Source organism: Loxodonta africana, chromosome 3, assembly GCF_030014295.1.
Source record: "Loxodonta africana isolate mLoxAfr1 chromosome 3, mLoxAfr1.hap2, whole genome shotgun sequence".
Taxonomy (NCBI): Eukaryota; Metazoa; Chordata; class Mammalia; order Proboscidea; family Elephantidae; genus Loxodonta; species Loxodonta africana.
Window position 1 is genome coordinate 86,475,014 of NC_087344.1, and position 14,877 is coordinate 86,489,890.

The 14,877-nt window shown below is 38.8% G+C and overlaps 1 protein-coding gene across 2 annotated transcripts in view; it reads right to left on the reverse strand.

Moving 5' to 3' along the window:
* The window catches only part of AGBL4 (AGBL carboxypeptidase 4), a 1,457,453-nt gene that overhangs the window by 387,515 nt on the left and 1,055,061 nt on the right, over positions 1-14,877 (reverse strand). The gene's annotated exons all lie outside the window — the stretch shown is intronic.

The window sequence follows — 14,877 nt, forward strand, 5'->3', positions numbered from 1 at the left end:
AGATGAATCCTGGCTGAAAGCAGAGAATACCAGAAAGGTGTTTACCTTTGTTTTACTGACTATGCAAAGGCATTCAACTGTGTGGATCATAACAAATTATAGATAACGTTTCGAAGAATGGGAATTCCAGAACACTTAATTGTGCTCATGAGGAACCTGTACATAGATCAAGAGGCAGTTGTTCGGACAAAACAAGGTGATACTGAGTGGTTTAAAATCAGGAAAGGTGTGTGTCAGGGTTGTATTCTTTCACCATATCTATTCAATCTGTATGCTGAAAAATAATCCAAGAAGCTGGACTATATAAAGAAGAACGGGGCATCGGAATTGGAGGAAGACTCATTAACAACCTGCATTATGCAGATGACACAACCTTGCTTGCTGAAAGTGAAGAGGACTGGAAGCACTTACTGATGAAGATCAAAGACCACAGCCTTCAGTATGGATTACACCTCAACATAAAGAAAACAAAAATCCTCTCAACTGGACCAATAAACCACATCCTGATAAATGGAGAAAAGACTGAAGTTGTCAAGGATTTCATTTTACTTTGATCCACAATTAACACCCATGGAAGCAGCAGTCAGGAAATCGAAAGACACGTTGCACTGGGCAAATCTGCTGCAAAGGAGCTCTTTAAAGTGTTGAAAAGCAAAGATGTCATCTTGAAGGCTAAGGTGCACCTGACCCAAGCCATGGCATTTTCAATTGAATCATATGCATGTGAAAGCTGGACAATGAATAAGGATGACCGAAGAAGAATTGGTGCTTTTGAATTGTGGTGTTGGTAAAAAATATTGAATATACCATGGACTGCCAAAAGAACAAACAAATCTATCTTGGAGGAAGTGCAACCAGAATGCTCCTTAGAAGCAAGGATGGTGAGACTGTGTCTTACATACTTTGGACATGTCAGGAGGGTTCAGTCCCTGGAGAAGGACATCACATTTGGTAAAGTACAGGGTCAGTGAAAAAGAAGAAGACCCTCAACAAGATGGATTGACACACTGGCTGTAACGATGGGCTCAAGTATAACAATGACTGTAAGGATGGTGCAGTGTTTCCCTCTGTGGTACATAGGGTCGCTATGAGTCGGAACCAACTCGATGGTACCTAACCACAATAACAACAATGGGTTAGGCACTTTATTATGCTAGCCACTTTACATAAATCATATCTAATCTTCACAAACTCTAAGAAGCATTATTACTATTCTGCTCTTTTATAGATGGGAAAATTAAGGCAAGGCACTGAAAACTTAATAGATATTCCCAAGGTCGAACTGTAAGTTGAAGAGATAGGATTTGAACACATTATGTATGTATGTGCTACAGATCCCATGCTCTTCCGCCTACACCCTGCTGCTGTATACACACATGGTAAATGAATAGATAAATTAATAAAAAGTGCACAAAGCACTATGCCTGCTTTTCTGTTCATTTGGAACAGATTACTGTATTTTCATGTAAATAACATGTACCTTCTATGTTTGTTTGCCAACTGTGCCTTCCCCCAGTGAGGTACTTTTGTAAACACTCTATGTTATTTTTTTTACAGCAACATGTAAAAAAAAAAAAAAATTGGCATAGTGGCAATCATGAAAATACCTAGCTGGAGGAGGATGCGGTTGGCAAACAAACATAAAAGGTGTGTAAAAGTACTGTAAAGAATGCCTACTTCTTTGGAAAAAATTTTAAAACACAGTTTTCCCATAGACAACTAATTATAATGACCAATGAAATAAAATATATACTCCCCCTTCCAAGTCCATGAAGAAAATGACTACTTAGATGAACAAATTGCTTATTTATTACTCTAACACTGTCTGATTTCTTAAAAGAAATAATTATTTAGGATGCCTTCTATAGAGATAAATAGAAAGAGCATTTGACACAATTACAATATTGATAGTTTCCACCTTTACCCTTCAAATTTTCATGGGGTTTGTCTAACCCATAGTTGGGCTGGGGTGACTGTAATTGCTCTGTTTAATGCCAGGGCAAGTACATCTCGTCTGTGAGACGTATACCTTTTGCTCCACAAGTACAGAGGTAGCCTTGTGGTGCTGCAGACCTTTAGCCTGTGAATTTAGATTTCCAGCCTGCAAACCAATAAAAACTGAACTTTCAGCTCTGGCTAGATGTAAAAATGGCGTGGCAACAGTGTCCTCTGATCTCCTCCTCTAACTTTACAAGGGGCAGGGAGGAAAATCATCACCAGCATCAACAGCCCAAGGCTGATTCCTAGGAAGCAGAGGTCAAACATACCTCCACCCTCCAGCCTTTTTACCAATTCTGACACCAGCACCCTCCCACAGCACTCTCTACTTCTCTGCTGGGTTCGATAATTCATTGCAGTGGCCACACAGAACTCACAGACCATACTCACAGTTATGGGGTTTGTTAGGGAAGTAACAGGTTACAGTTCACTATACAGTTCTTCCATCAGGACAGCCTCTTCTCAGCTGTGCCTGCAGGCAGGCCTTGCTGGCCTTCAGCCCAGCCTCTGCCCTGCTCAGGCAAGTGTTACAAAGCTCTTTAGCTTTGCTGATAAGTGCCTGGAGGCACTCCACAACACCATGAAGCCTTCTGCCTAAAGGCACTCATTTCTCTCGCTCCATGGGTCAGTACACCCAATGTAACCATCTTTCTCCATGGGTGGGAAGCCCAATGTGCCATCTCATGCCAGTCTCCTGGTTCTGCTGCTGCCCATTTCTCTGTTGCCACTTCTTGCCATCTTGTGCTATCTCCAGTGTTATAGCTCTTTGTCTCCTGTGTCTAGGAGGTTCTCAGCACAGGGACCCTGGGTCCAAAGGACATGCTCCACTCCTGTCTCTTCTCCTTGGTGGTAGTGAGGCCCACCCTTTCTGCCTCTGCGATGGCTCATTTTAAGCCTAGCAGAATGGCAAAACTGACAAATCCCCTTATTAGGGTTTTATACACCTTATTTGCATGGTTCCACTCCACAAGTGTGCCATACACCTTATTTGTATTATTAGCAAGCTGCCCAATCCCCTTGGTGGGCTACAAGCACCTTACTTGCATAGTCCCACCCAATCTTTTGGTGGGAGTTATAAGACCATGGCTAGAAGGGCCATATAAAAGTGATCTACCCCATCGCACAGGATAAGCCATCATCTTTTTCCCAGACCCCATTGTGAATAAGGCTTCATGTTACCCACAGAGCTTCTATTCTGGTCTCTAATGTATGTACCACTTCATACTAATTTTAATAACATACTAGGGGATTTATGTCATGACTACCTCATTTAATCTTTACTTCACCCATATCAAGTAAATGCTGATGGAAAACTAAGTCCCAGGACATGGGACTTGCCCAAGGACATGGAACAAAGAAGTGGCAGAATCAAGATCAGAGCCCAGGTCTACCTGGTTCCCAAACATGCACTACACTCTGTTGGCTCCCAGTTTAGGCTCTCATTCCTCCCCTTCTCTGTTAGACATGTGCTGTAGTCTCTGCAGTCTACTACCCACAAGGCCTGGTGCCTGTGCTCAGCACTCTTGACCACTGGTGTGGGTATGGCTTTAACTAGGAAAGTCCTCCTTGGGTCCAAGGTACCACCCCCAACTGATGACGAATCTTGTCACTTCACAGATGTGGGGCCCCTGCAGGGCCTTGCCTCTTGAATATAGAAGAGCTGGTACATAACAGATCTAGATTTGCTCTGCTCTCAGATCATATAATTCACATCATTGGCTTAACTTGGCCACAGAGATAGTGACTGCAAAAATTCATGCAATCTTGGGCCATTCCTGGGTAACACCAGTTCCCAATTTCTTTAAGTTCAGGGATGATGTTTATGAACCAACCCTCAGCCAATAAGCCCAGTGGATTTCCCCAGATACAGATACTTGTTCAAATATGGGCTCATAATTTCCCAATCCCATAATGAGAAATAATAGAGATTATTCTGGGACTTTTGGGTAAATGTCTTGCTTTTTCCTTCTAGAGTAGAATTTGGAACAATGCTAAAGTCTGCAGCTGCTACAGCCATCCTAAGACCGCATGTGGTCTGGAAATGGAGACAATACTGAGAAAGTTGAGTTAAGAAAAGGAGAATGGACTGGGTCCTTTGAGCCCTAGATCAAGATGCACTGAAAGGCACATTTATTTTTGGATTATTCATTTACAGGAACCAATGAGCTCCCTATTTTTCCTTAAGCCAATTTAGGTTGGGGTTGAAGAATCCTACATACATCATCTCTGTGCCTTAATTTTAGCTGTGGTGACCTGCTCTGAATTCCCATTTCTCTAGGCCTAGGGCCTACATTCAGCTCAATACCCAAGGTCCTGTCAGCTCCTTCCTGGCCTGACCTTCTTCATGCTGATTAACAATGGTGCTTTTGGGTGTCACACCTCTAATTCTCCTTCCCAGAGCTCAATCCACTCATCCAACTCAATCCTTCCCAGAGCTCCAAAATGGGACAACCTGACTCCTTTTCATCAACCCCTGTTACGTGAATCTTGGCATACCGCCTCCTATGTCAATTTTCTAGGAAAAATATTCTAGAACAGATAATCAGTGTGTCTGCTGGAGACTATGAGTCCTTGCCTCTATATATTTCACAGATTCTGAAATTTGTTTATTTAGATTTAATAAATCTTCTGAATAACACCCAATGCTGTTGTTTTTCATTGTTGGCATGAGAAACAGAATGCAAATTGAGGCAACCTTTCTGCAAAATGATTTGGCAATAAGGCTCCATAATTCTTTAAACATATTAATGCTCTTTGATTCAGTGATTCCACTTGTAAACTATCCAGTCTAAAAAAATTATGCAAGAGAAGTGAAAAGCCTTTTTCACAAATTTTATGGCAGTTATTTATAACAGCAAAACATCTGGTAATAACACAAATGAACAATAGGACATGACTTTTTGTAAATCAAGCTACCTATATAAAATGGAATATACTGAAGCCTTTAAAAACAAGTATGCACTTAAAATGCTCATCGACTTTGTGTTACTAATCTATCTTAACATAATAACCTAAAATGTAGGCAAAAACATATACAAAGATTTAGAAATTATTCTTAAGATAGAGAAACTAGAATCAAATTAAATAGCCAGTATTACTGGCATGGGAAAATATTTCTGTTGTCATATTATGTGGAAAATCAGGATAAAATTTTATATTCTATGTGATCACAACGATGTAAAACAAAATTATACATGCATAGGAAAAAAGGCAAATAAGTAAATGTGTTAAAATATTAAATAGTGATAGCCTCTGGGAGTAACTGATATTTTCATCTTTACAACTTCTCTGTGTTTTTCAAAGTTTGCACCATGGGCACGTGTGATTTTTAATAGAAAAAGTTATTAGAAGAACATGGTAAGTATGTAAACTACATAGCAACATGGAAAGTGTTTATGAAATAATGCTAAGTGAAAAAAGATGTATATAAAAACTTACTGTGATTGCAATTATGTAAATACGTGTCTGCACATAGACAAGAACTGAAAGGGAAAATGTATAAATAGGTTTTGTATTATGCTAAGGTTGTGGGATTAGGAGTACTTTTTAAATTTTCCCTAATGATCTCTTTAAAGCTGTTGTAATGATGAGTATGCATTAGCCCTGGTGGTACAGTGGTTAAGCATTCGGCTGCAAACCAAAAGGTAGGCAGTTCGAATCCACCAGCTGCTCCTTAGAAACTCTGTGGAGCTCTACTCTGTCGTATAGGGTCACTATGAGTCAGAATCAACTCGATGGCAATTGTTTTTCAGTTTTATGCTTTTTTTTTTTACACAGCCCCCCCCCCCCGCCACCTCCCCACACCCCTGCCCATTTCTAGTATTCTGGTAACTTTTTGGACATGAGGCCAGGGGTCCCCTGGCTTGGCTGCACTCTTAGTCCTGGTTACTCTGCATGAGTTTCCCAGGGCTTGTGTGGCTCTGGAAATGTCTATGAGGCTCTTGACAATGGCTAGTTTGGTTTCTCTTGTTCCTCTGATCTCCAGAGAAGCTGAGTTTACACCAAGTGGTACTTTAGTTGGGGACAAAGACAAAGTTGCCATGTGATGGCCAAGAGGCTCAGTTCATCATCATTTAACAAAGGTGATATTTTAGCAAGGTTAAGAGGAGATAAACACGTGGGATTTTTTTTTTTTTTTCCTGGAGGTTTCTATAAAATCTTAGGAAAATTGATTGTCTCCTTGGGATGCAGTCTATTTAGTGGAAGAGCCCCAGTGATTATGATGTCCCTGACATTCTAGGCTTTCCTTATACCCAGTAAAGTTGGTCAGCTTGAATCCTGTGTGGGAGAGAAGATTCCAAGGGCCAATATCACACAGGAAGTGATATTTATATGCAGCAATGGAAAAGGCAAAGGCTTTAGAATCAGATCTGGATTCAAATCTTGATTCCATCAGTTATTAACTGTGTTCATGTGGACAATTCATCTAAACTCTCAGCAGCTTGGTTTGATCATTTGCAAAATGAGAAAGATGACACCTGCCTTATGGGATGGTGGGAAGGATTATCTGAAAAAAGTATATAACGGGACTGATACAGTTTTGGCTCTGAGCAGTTTCTGAACTAAATGTTGTTGTTGTTAGGTGCCGTAGAATTGGTTCTGACTCACAGTGACTCTGTGTATAACAGAATGAAATACCTTCCTCACAAAGGTAGCTGTGTCTGAGCCCATTGTTGCAGCCACTGTGTCAAGCCATCTCATTCAGGGTCTACCTAAATGCTACCTGTTTAATCCACCCCATCAAGAGCAATGACCATTTGATAAGGGTGGTAGGAACAATTAAATGAGGGAAAGAAGTCTTTTCAATAAATGGTGCTGGAAAAACTGGATACCCACATGCAAAGAACGAAGTTGGACTCCTACCTCATAACATAAAAAGTTAACTCAAAATGAGTCAAAGACCTGAACCTATAAAACTCTTAGAAGAAAATATAGGAGTAAATCTTCATGACAGTACAAAAGCATAAGCAACAAAAGAAAAGAAAAAGATAGATTGGACTTCATCAAAATAGCATCAAGAAAGTGAAAAGACAACCCAAAGAATGGAGAAAATATTTGCAAATCATATATCTGATAAAGGACTTATATCCAGAATATAGAAAGAACTCTTACAACTTAACAATAAAATAATATAACTCAATTAAAAAAAAAATGGATCAGAATAGGCAAATACAGACAAATAGGCAAAGGATTTATATAGACATTTTGCCAAAGATGAACAAGTGACCAATAAGCACATAAAAAGATGTTCAACTTTATAAGTCATTACGGAAATAAAAACCAAAATCATAGTGAGATACACCGGCTAGGATGGCTATCATAAAAAAGATGGACAATAATAAGTATTGGCGAGGATTTGGCAAAATTGGAGCCCTCATACATTTCTGAAGAGAATGTACACTGGTATAGCTTCTTTGGAAAACAGTTTGGTAGTTTCTCAAAATTATCAACCTAAAATTCCCATATAATCTAGCAATTCCACTCCTAGGTATACGATCAAGAGAACTGAAAACATATGTCCACACAAAAACTTGTACATAAGTACTCATAGCAGCATCATTCATTACAGCCAAAAAGTGGAAACAACCTAAATTTCCATCAACTGATAGATAAACAATATATGGTATACAGCAATAAAAAAGAATGAAGTATTAATACATGCTACAACATGTATAAACCTTGAAAACGTAATGCTAAATGAAAAGTGCCAGTGGGCACATAGCAGGCTCCAGCGGTGAGAGAGAGGCTGTGTGTGCAGAAATAATAAGTGAGGGAGAAATGAGGACTGACTGCTAAGGGGTATGGAGTTTCATTTTGGGGTTATGATCATGTTGTGAAATTAGATAGTGGTGATGGTTGCACAAGTATATGAATACACTAAAAAACACTGAGTTGTACACTTTAAAGGGGTGAATTCTATGGCATGTGAATTATATCTCAATAAAGCTGCTATAAAAAGAAAAGTTATGGCCAGCACTTTTAACTTGATGGTGGGAATATAAAAACCTTTCTAAAAGTATAGTAGAATACATTAATCATTGCAAAGTAGTCTAGTTATCCTCACTACAACCCCCTTCCCTGTGGAAAGATTATACATCTTGACGCTGCCAAGTTGAAGAGTGATCACATGACTTGCTTTGGCCAAGGAAATGTGGGCATAAGTGACTACTTATGAGTGGATTTTTAAAGAGCAGGTTCATGGCTCACTATCTCTCCCTTTTCCCTCCACCATGATGACTAATATAGAAGGTGCTGTCAGTGTCTTACCTTGGCACTTATTATTTCTGCACAGGTTGAACAATTTCCAATTGCCAGCACCTGAAACTCTATGGCTTTCTCTGGCCACTGGAGCCTGCTATGTCCACAAACTGAGCAGACAAGAAGTGTCAGGGTGTTAACACCCCACCACCACTGCTGCTTCTCTACCCCTCAGAGATAACTCTAAGGCACATTTTCCACACTGACTCCCAGGGTCCCACAAGTGGGATTAAGTCTCAATTGCCCTCAGTGGTAGCTTGTTTGGCAATGAAACTTTATTGGCTTTCTTCCTTTTCCTGCCTCACTTACCCATTCTACTACCAATGTTTCTGGGATCACCTGCCAAATAAGCTACTTGGATTAAAATTTTGTCCATTTCTGGGGGACCCAAACTAAGACAACCAGTAATGTTCCGAATAAAAGATGTTTGGTCAGCCTGGATGCTAGAGTAAATATGATGGGGAGCAGAGCTGATTCCAATTCATGATGGACATGTAGCAAAGGTTGGGAAATAAACCTTTGTTCTTTAAGCCTCTGAGATTTTGATGTGATTTTTTACTTCAGCATAAACTAACCTAATGTGACTTGTTCACTATGCATACCTATTCTCAGTAATTCTCTTTCTAGGGATTTATCCTAAGAAATATTTAGAGATGCACAAAAAAGTCTTTGTACAAGAGTGTTTACTGTGGTGTTACTTATAATTACATAATTGGAGATAGTTTAATATATAACAATAGGTGAATTTAAAATATAATAGAATGCTTTTCAGCTGCATAAAATTCCCTCAGATAATGTCTAATAAAATTGGAAAATGCTCAGGCAATATTTAAATAAAAAGTTTATATCATACTATTCCAATTTCATTTTTAAAATTACATATATATGTGTATATACGTACACAAAAAATAACAGTTTGTCTTTCAGCCTGGTGTTAAGGGTTTTACTTAGATAGGAAAACAATACCTACACATACTGCCTCCCTTTTATTTAAAGAGGCTATAGGAGAACAAGCTTTCTAACAAATAAAGAGGGAACTATAGTTGGGCTTCTGGGTTAAATGACTAAATAAGTTCATGCTTCTATAAGCCAATTTATTTCCATTAAATAATAATATTGGACAACCTAAGAAAAGAAAAATGAAAATATGTAGTTGAGGTCTATTGTGGGAAACATATCTCTACGGAGCTAAAATGTATTGGAATGCAAAAGTGTAAGTGATTTGGAGGCCATTGCTTGCTGAGATCTGGATGTAGAAATTAAAAAAAAAACCAAAAACCATTGCCATTGAGTTGATTCTGACTCATAGTGACCATATAGGATAGAGGAGAACTGCCCCATAGGGTTTCCAAGGAGTGGCTTGTGGATTCAAACTGCAAACTTTTTGGTTAGCAGCCATAGTCCTTAACCAGTGCACCAACAGGGCTGATAGGCATTAGCATCTGAAATGCTGCATTTTATGTGATAAGAGGGACTAACACTGCTCCATAGGAGATAGGGATCAGAGACAAGGTTCTGCTTAGAACAAGGACTTTGGGTAGAACTCTCCTGTCTTGAAAGGAGCCTAGGAAAAAGGCTGCTGCAGAACTTTTGCCTGTATGTTGCAGGCCTAGGGAGGTGAAGAACATAGACACAAAAGCAATGCCAAGCCATTCTGCTGGCTTTTTGTGGCTGGATCTGCCATATTTACAGTGTTCACCAGCTCTTGCACTAAAGATGTAGGCAGAGGCAACTCCAAAAACCACCACACAGGTAAATATGAGCCAATGGGATTGGGGTGAGGGTGGGGGTGGAGAGAGAGAAAATCAGAAATTTCTTCCTTAAATTGAGCCTATAAATTTCAAAAACATGAAGAACTTAAATGCTAAAAATGATACTCAATAAAATTAATTCAAACTTGAATTCACTCCAGATGAAATTATTTTATGTAACAAAGATTTAAAAATAAGCATATTGATAATGTTCAAAGAAACAAATAAATATTAGAACAAGAAATTATAAGAACAGAAAAAATAAGCATATTGATAATGTTCAAAGAAACAAATAAATACTAGAACAAGAAATTATAAGAACAGAATAGGCAGGTATAAAATAGGTAGATATGAAAAAAATTAGAAATCTTAGAAATTAAAATATATATTTATTGAAATACTGTATTAAAAAAACAAAAAAATTTAGACTAGATATGGTCGAGGAGTGAATTTATGAATAAAAGTTACTTCTGAGAAACTCACTCAGAAATCAGGGCAGTAAGACAAAACAATAACAACTACAAAACATCAGTTAAGAACCATGGAAGACAAATTGAGAGAATCCAGCATTAATCTAATAGAAATTCTTGAAGAAGAGAATCAAAAGAATGGGGGGAGGGGAGAGCAATATTTGAATAGATAATTTGCGTATAATTTCTTATCATTAAAGAAAGACATAAGGTTCAAGATGGAGATTATATTCAGAGTACCAAGCAGGTAAAAGAAAAGTAAATTCACACCTAGACATATCAAAGTGAAAAAGCAGAACATTTAGGTTAAAAAACAATCTTGACACCTACCAGAGAAAAAAATAGGTTATCAAAAACAAATGGTGACAGACTTCTCATCAATAACTATGGATGCCAGAAGACAATGAAAAAAAATCCTCAAAGTGCATATAAAAATCATCCCCAAACTAATTTTTTTTTACCTAGACAAACTTTCATTCAAAAAGAAATCAAAATAAGAACATATGTAGGTTAAGAGGATTACTCACAGACTCTCACTAATAGCTATTAAAGGACTCACTTTTGTAAGAAAGCCTAGGATACAATAAACAAGAGAACACAGAAATTCGTAAGCTGTGCAAAAAAGTCAATTAATCCTTAATAAAAATAATACATTGGTTTTATTTTTTGAAAAATATTTAATTTAAACAATAACCACATGGCGACAGGTTAGTGTTCAATAGGTAGCTAAAACATGCTAACACCTTGTTGTAGCTAAAAGAAGGATAAAAATTCTGAATAACTGTAGACTTTGTTAGAAATGTATAGTTAAGAATATATCAGAGACAATGGGTTATCCATATATAAACAAAAAATAATTAAATTTCTATTTCATAGCACATATAAAGATCAGTCCTAAATGAGACAAACTAAAGACCCAAGTGTGACAAACAAAATTTGACAACTTTTATAAGAAAATACCAGAGAATATCTTCATGATATCCAGGTAGGGAAGGAGTTCTTACATAAGTAACAAAAGCAAAGCTCATAAAAAGATTGATAAATTCAAATACATTAAAAAAAAAAAAAACCTTCCATTTATAAAAATACATTATGAATAAAATGAAAAATATATAAGTCAGAGTCTGGGAGAAGATATTTGCAATGCATATGAGTGGCAAAGTATTGAGATTCAGAATAATAAAGAACTCCTGGAGATCAATAAGAAAGAAACCACCCAATAGAAAATGTAAAAATGATATAAAAAGTAAATTCACAGAAGAAAAAACAAAAATGGCTAATAAACATATGAAAAGATACTTAAATCCATCAGTAATCATGGAAACACATATAATAACAATGGGATACCATTTCAAGCCTATCACAATGACTGGTAAAAATTTATGTCTGACAATTCCAAGTATTAGGGATACAGGAAAATGGAAACTCATAAATTGCCATTGGAAGTATAAATTTATCCAACTACTTTAAAAAAACAATTGACCATTATGTAGTAAATTTGAAGGTGCATATCACCAGAACTTCCTCTCTTAGGTACGTACCCTAGAGAAATTCCCATACTTATGAACAGGGGACATTCAAATAAATGTTCTCAGCAGCATTGTTTGCAGGTACAAAAAATTGAAAGTAATCTAAATTACCATCAATAAAATGTACTTAATCGCATGTGGAATACTATACGGGAATCATAATGAATGAACCAGAGATATGTCTATCAACATGAATGATTCTCTACAATACAAAAATGAGTAGGGCAAAAGTCACAAAATGACATTTATAGTATGACACCATTTACAGGAATTTGTAAAAACAGTATCAGTTATATTTTTGAATACATAAATATAGAGAAACACTGGATTCATAACCGTGGTTACCTTTAGGGAGAAGGGAGAAAAATGTGATCAGGGAGAAGTATAGCAAATTGTCAGCTATATGTATAAATTTTTTAAAATGGGGAATCTGGAGCATAGATGGAATTATGCTGATGTAAAATCGGGATGTCCAGGGGGAGGGCAGTCAATGGCTGTTCATTGTATCTTTACTCTTTCCTATATATATGAAATTATTCACAATAAACAAAATAAGATTTTAAAGGAGGTACTACACACATTGTGGAAACCCTGGTGGTATAGTGGTTAAGAGCCATAGCTGCTAACCAAAAGGTTGGCAGTTCGAATCCACCAGGCCCTCCTTGGGGATCCTATGGGGCAGTTCTACTCTGTCCTATAGGGTTGCTATGAGTAGGAATCGACTTAACTTGACAGCAGTGAGTATAGTAAAGTAACACAAGTGGTTGAGAGCTTCAAAATGGCCGATCAGGGCTTTGGAAGGCTCCTAGTCTATGAGGAGTGGCAGCATCAGACTGCAGTTCTGTGCTGAGGGTGGCCTGATGATGAGTGCAGACCAGTCAGCACCTCCCACTTGCAGACCCAGAGAGGTAGCAAGCCCACTGCTAGCTGCTACAGCTTCTGGTGATGTGGGGGATGGGGATGAATTTGCTAGTGGATGGTTAACAGTAAAGGAAAGTGCCGTTGACATGGAATGGAGTCATCTAGACAATACATGGTTTACCAGTGCTTCCTAACCTTTCCAAGCCATGGCACACATGGATATTTGTCTCCCACACTGGAGAAAAGACAACCAGCCTGGGGGCTCCAGCTGCCCCAGGTCCTCCTGTGCCCTTGGGCAGCAGCGATCAATATCTGTGCACATGTGTGTAGCTCAACTGCAGTACGCAGTGTGCTCTGACACACCTCTTGGGAAGCTCTGGCCCAAAAGATATTCTTTTCTCATCTAAAAGGAGGGAAATTTATAAACCACTCCCATTCTGGCAGCATCTAACATTCTTGCAATCACAAACCTGTTCAAAAGGAGTGCACTGAGAGTCACGACTATGCTGCTTGAATTTGTACAGCAGCACTTAGGAGTAGAAAGATAGCACAGAAGAAATGCAGTTAACAGTCTGAAAGTTTCCTTGTAAAGCATCTGAAGACAGACCAAGAACCCTCTCCAATTCATACTGCAGCACAGTGTCAGGGAGGGACCGGATGAGACTGGGATGTGGAAACAGGTGATTTGGGTTAGGGCATGTGGAGTAGAACAGGACTCAGTTACAAAAGGAGACCAACTAAACAGGACAGGACAACACCTCAGTGAGGAGACATTGGTAAGTTATGCGAGTGAGCCACTCTCGTTGTGCCAGCTCATGATTTAGAATTTCTATATATGTTAGTCAATTACATAGCTCATTCTAAGAGGTGGATGAATTTTTTTCCAAAGTTTGTTCTTCTAAAGTCCCAAGTTGAAAGAACTTTACCAGGTGGAGATACAGTAAGGTGTATACACTTTACATTTGCAGTCATCATATTGTACCTCAGTTACATAGAACAGCCAGCCTTCGTGCTAGCATAATGCCTACAGAGGGCAAATGCTCAATATTTTTGTAAGTGAGACAATTGGCCCCTGAACACAGCATGGCAAGTTTGGTTGAAGGCATGGTTGACATGGGACAGCCAACCAGGTTAAAATAATATTCCCTGAGCCCCACCAACCATGCCCTATGATCACTCTGTTACACTAGCTCCTCCTCCAGGGTCCTATCTTCCCACAGTCTGACAACCAAAGTTTTAATGACCGGCACAGCAGGGAACTACCAGAGTTGTTAAATACTTTGAACATTACCCGTGGATGAAGGTGAACTACCGTGCCCACTCTTGAATGCTCACTAATCCTGCTGGTACTGTCATCCCCTTGGGTCCTAAGAGAGAACACCATCTCTTGGCTGGTTTTGCTTCAAGTTCTCAAACCAAAGTAAAATACCTCTCTGGCAAAACTAAACTGCTCAGCCTCTCACTAGGCTAGATGCCAGGCCTCGGGGAAAGAGAAGACCTTTTAAATTCCTTGACCAAAGCTTTGTTGGGGTATTTCATCTTCCCTTGAAGGTGAGAAGCAAGAGTCATCCTGACCCTCAGCACAGCAGACCTGGTCACTTTCTCAGATGGGCCCTTCATCATGAGCCATACTTCCTTCATTCCATGCCACTACAAGGTCGCTTACCCAGTCTCTATTAATTTAAAACTTATTTCTCAGGAGACCAGAACACTTCCTTGACACTTAAATCCAATGAGTGTTTTGGGAGAACCTGACCCTAGGATATGCAGTGACATACCAAGGATCAGCCCTGCCATTTGCAGACTCAAGAGCAGGCAGCAGAGAGCTGGGAGGATGAAAAGGAACTTCGCATGGGACAGAAGGTTCGGGGAGAAGGAGAGTTCATAATGCAAGAGTTTGCAGTTCATTCAGGGAGTGAAAGGAGGAGGGCAGGAACTTCATTTGGAGAGGCATCCAGGCATTGCTCCAGGAAATAAGGGAAAAGCCAAAGCAGAACGACCGACCGCACC